The 5,055-nt window shown below is 44.8% G+C and overlaps 1 pseudogene; it reads left to right on the plus strand.

The window, feature by feature from the left end:
* Nucleotides 1-3,667: 3,667 nt before the first annotated feature.
* LOC126476139 (5S ribosomal RNA) lies at nt 3,668-3,785 on the plus strand (annotated as a pseudogene).
* Nucleotides 3,786-5,055: the final 1,270 nt, after the last annotated feature.

Consider the following 5,055-nt stretch of genomic DNA (forward strand, 5'->3'; position numbering starts at 1 on the left):
CTCTATTTCTAAAGCTTTGGGTCTGGCAAATTCGTCGTCGAACGTAAATTGGAGCGTAGTCTTTCGAAAATTGTGTGCCATGGCGATCGAGTCAGACAACAACACGCGCGAGTACCGGCGGTGTAAACACTTCCTCGTCCACGTGCGCCCGCGGCCGGGACAGCAGGTCCGTGTCGCGCCCCTGCCTAAAGCAGACTGCGCTCTCGGCTACCCTGGTGAGTCAACGTATCTCATACTAAATGTACTTATAAATATTTCGCATATGATAGCTTGTACACACTTCTAAATTCCAACATCAATAACACGTCCGCCACTGTCAAGGAATCAAGTAGGACAGGAGAAACAGAGTAGCCCAGGACAAGACAGTATTCGTTGCAAAAAAGACTACTAGAATCTATTATTAGCTTAATTTGAGAAACAGGGTATGAGAATGTTCATTTGGAGCACAGTATTGCACAGAAGTGAACCACGAGCTTAGGGAAAGGTTAAAATGAGGTAACTGAGGCGTCGGAGTTGCAATGTTACCCAAGGGTGCCGAAAATTAAGCTGACTGATGGAGATAAGAAGGCTCTCCGCACAATCTACAAGTGAGAGAACTACTAGTATTAAATGTAAGGGACCTATGAATAAAGTGTAGAGTCAAAAGACGACAATGTAGGGAACTGGAACGCTAGAGAGAAAGCGCTAGCGAGCTGTTAGAGGCATGAGGGTTTGGAGTCCTGGATAATCAGTACCATTTATCAAGGTACAACTGAATTAAAGACTTTAGCTGCCAGTGGACACTGATTTATAACAACAGGGTAAAGTGAAAATTTGTGCCCGATCGGGTTTCGAACCCGGGCACAAACTTTCAATTTGCCCCAATGAAAATCAATGCCTTCCGGCAACTGATGCCTTAGCTCATGGTCGTTGCAAGATCTAAGAGAGCATTCCTTGCCAAAAGAATACTGTTAGCTAATTTGAGAAACATGGTCTGAGAATGTGCGTTTGGAGCACAGTACTGTACGTTTGGAGCACAGTACTGTACGGAAATGAACCAAGAGATTAGGGAAAGGGTAAAATGAGGCAACTGAAGCGTCTGAGTTCCAATGTTACAGAAGGACGCTGAAAATTGAGTAGAGTGACGGAGATAAGAAGATTCTCTGAACAATCTGCAAGTGAGAGAACTGCTAGTATTAAATGTAAGGGAACTATGAGTAAAGTGTAAAGTCAAAAGACGACGATGTAGGGGGACTGTAACGTTAAAGAGAAAGCGCTGTAGAGCTATTAGGGGCATGAGAGTTTGGAGTCCTGGATAATCAGAACTATTTATCAAGCCACAACTGAATTAAAGACATTAGCTGCCAGTGGACACTGATTTATAACAACAGGGTAAAATGAAAATTTGTGCCGCATCGGGATTCAAACCCGGGCAGAAATTTTCAATGCCTTCTGGCAACTATTGCCTGGCCTCATAGTCGCTGCAAGATCATCATGGTGTTTGTTTTTTCGGATACGTCTGAAAAAACAGACACCACATATCTAAGTACTATTCATTGCATGACAGGGATGATGTTGTTGTTGTTGAGTTCCTTGGCTGCAAGACTGGTCTAATGCTGCTCTCCACGCTGGTATATCCTATGTAAGCCTCTTCCACTCTAAATAAATACTTTCACCGATATCGGTTTGAACCTCCCTACTCCATTATTCTCTAGTGTCACTCTGAGAAAACAATACATATAACACACTGTTGACGCTGATCACACCCGTAGAAGAGACAGACGGTTCTCTTCTTTAGAGAGGAAGGGGCAGAAGCACAGTTGTGCTATCGAGGCAGCCGATGCCGAAGCGTGTTTACAGTGGTCCCTCTACGTCAGAGCGGACCACGTCCAAGATCGGAAGGACCACCACAGATCCCCCATACTCCTCGCGCCGACCGATCATTCTAGGCTGCTCGCCGCCGTGTTTGAGGTTCGCTGTTTGTCCCGTGCTGATGGAGCGACAGCGGCGGTCTGTGGTGGAGCCCATCAGCCCCCTCTCCCATGAGTGTGTGTGTGTGTGTGTGTGTGTGTGTGTGAGCGCGCGCGCTTGCTTGTCTGTGTCTGTGTGCGTCATATGAGGCAAAGCCGATGTGAGAACGTTTGGCTTCCACTAATTGATCGCCGCAGAACACATTTAACAGCGGTGGGTGATGATCCCTCGAGCTGAGGCTACTGCCATCGAAGACGTTATCGTGTGTGCAAACGTTATGCGGGACACGTTCGTCATCAATACGGTCATCACGAGGTTAGCAATGAACTCAAGTCATGCGTTATATGGCTGGACCTACGTCGTGTAATGTTTGTTTAATAGTACGTGCTCATTGCCATTCTGTGGTACGTAGAGGTACATAGAGGTACGTAGAAGACATTGAATGCAGCCACAATGTAGGTGAGTCCTTTTGGGTTAAATCACGACGGTTTCTCGCGCTTGATAGGCAGCCAGGAAAAATGATTACTTGCTGGTAGCAGGAGGTAGCAAAATCCGGACTGGCTCGCCGTGTGGAGTCTCGGAAATATGCAGGGTTTTATGCAACACGCAACTCCTTGAAAAATAACGCAGAAGATTTTCGTACTCTCTAGGTCGCTAAGCACAAACTTCTAGTCCTACAGAAAAAATGAACAGGTTCGTTACATTGTAAATTTAATTTAGTTAAATTTTGTACTGGAGTTTGATTCACTGGAGGTCACAGTTTTCACGTTACTCAACAAAAACACATTTGAAGGTAACTTTTGAAAATTTTTCTTGAATAATTCAAAAACTACGACCTCTAGAAAAAACATATCCTAGCACAAAATTTAACTACATCAAACTTCCTACACAAATGTCCTCTTCGGTTTGCTGTATAATTAATAGTTAAGGTGTAGCGAGTGACAAAGTATGAAAATCTTGCGAGTAGTATTTGAAGGCATTGTGGTTTGAATAAAACTCATAGACAGGGGCAGCTCAATCACCTTGTATTATTATTTGGTTTAGGGAAGCTTTTTCGCCAATGTGAGATATTTTGAAGTTAAGAGTTAGTAGTCGCTCAAAGCTAGCGAATTGGCGTATTTTTGCTCTCTACACGTGTGTCATACGTAACTTTGACAAGTATTTATTGTATGTTTAAAATAAAAAAGAAAGGAAATATACTGAAGACAAGATCATACGTCTAACTTCGTACACATACACGCAATTGGCGGCAATGTAAATGATCAGAGGTTGATCGGCCCGCAGAGTGTATTAGGTATGTTCGAGTATAGTTGTTACGAGGCCTAGTAGGTATATAAGAGGGGTGAATAGCTTCAAATGGTGGGTGATCACTGTGAAGGATACGGAATTCCAGCGAATTCATATGATACATTAGCAACACACAAAGTTTGAAAGCGGGCCTCACTGTGGGTGTTCATTTGGCCGTCTGGTCTAATTGAATAATTGGCAGATTTTTAAGTATTGAGACAGTTTCCAGTGTTGTAGTGTATGGGAAAGTGAATGCAAGCATACTCATCGCCATAGTTACAACCGCCAACGTCTGACCACAACAAAAGACGATACTGTGCACCACCAACATCGTAACACCTCAAATCCGCGCCTGCGCCATATGTATAGGCTGCCGTTAACACTACAAGAAAAACGGTGTTTTTGCTTTAGGGCAGTATCCAGGAAATGTGCCAACGGCCTTGCCGCAGTGGTAACACCGGTTCCCATCAGATCACCGAAGTTAAGCGCTGTTGGGCTGTGCTAGCACGTGGATGGGTGACCATCCGGTCTGTCGTTCGCTGTTGGCAAGCAGGGTGCACTCAGCCCTCATGAGGCAAACTGCGGAGCTACTTGATTGAGAAGTAGTGGCTTCGGCCTCGTAAACTGACATACGGCCCGGAGAGCGGTATGCTGACTACATGCCCCTCAGCATCCGCATCCAGTGACGCCTGTGGGCTGAGGATGACACGGTGGCCGGTCGGTACAGTTGGGGCTTTGAAGCACTGTTCTGATGAAGTTTAGTTTTTTCGTAAGAAGGAAATAACGACTACGAATGGCGTCACATTGCCTTCAGCCATGAACTGCGGTTCCGAAGTACCGTGGGTGACCAACGCCGGCGATTACGGCATCGAGCTGCAGAGAACTGTCATTACTCTAATGCTCCGGAGAACTACAGCGATGCTACTCCTGGTGTCATGGTGTGGACAGTCATTGGATATAACTTTAGGTCACTGCTCGTACTGAATGACGAACTCTGACCGCACAACGGTACGTTATGGATACCATGTATCCTCATTTGTTACCTCTCTTGTAACAATATCATGGTGCCATTTTTCAACAGGAAAATATTCGTCCACATACATATAACACGTGTGGGTGAAGTTTGCACGTCAACTCCGTCGCAGTGCCAGTACCCACGTTGTCAAGGACCATTTACAACCGTTATGGGTCAGCTATCTTCATGAGATAATGAACCGGCTTTACGGCACCACTTCCAACCGAATTAGTGAATGTATCCTGCCCAGAGGGGATGCAAAAGTCGTGCTGGTAAGTGGGCTCATACTGCCAAGTTCTTTGTAAACATGATTCGATTCTGCAATCACTGAAATAGCATCAGATACCCTCACATACCTTAATTTCGTTTCCTCCTCCACTTCTGGGTGCTGAACTTCTTTTTCTCAGTCGGTATGTTTGTCATTAATACGTTAATTTCACTTACAGTGTCATGTAAGAGCTGACCTCCCAATGTAATACTCAATTTATCTTTTATATTCTCCAATTCGTACACCCATTTCCAATCTGTCAGGTGAAACTTAATGTACCGATCTGAAAGTAGTAGATTCGAACAGGAGGCAAGCTGCAAGCTTGCAGTCGTTACCCGAGTATTTCTCGCATATCACGAATATTGGAAGCTGGCTGTGTTGCTTCCATGTATGGCAATAAATATTCATCACACTAATTTTCATCACGCGTCTAGTATTTTTTCAGCCTTTAGCTCACGAACTACCTGCTGAGGCCAGGATATCGCCTCGATATCGACATTTCTGAGGCAGGAAACTCTTTTGGCGCTAGGAAAAC

Source organism: Schistocerca serialis, chromosome 4 (assembly GCF_023864345.2).
Source record: "Schistocerca serialis cubense isolate TAMUIC-IGC-003099 chromosome 4, iqSchSeri2.2, whole genome shotgun sequence".
Lineage (NCBI taxonomy): Eukaryota > Metazoa > Arthropoda > Insecta > Orthoptera > Acrididae > Schistocerca > Schistocerca serialis.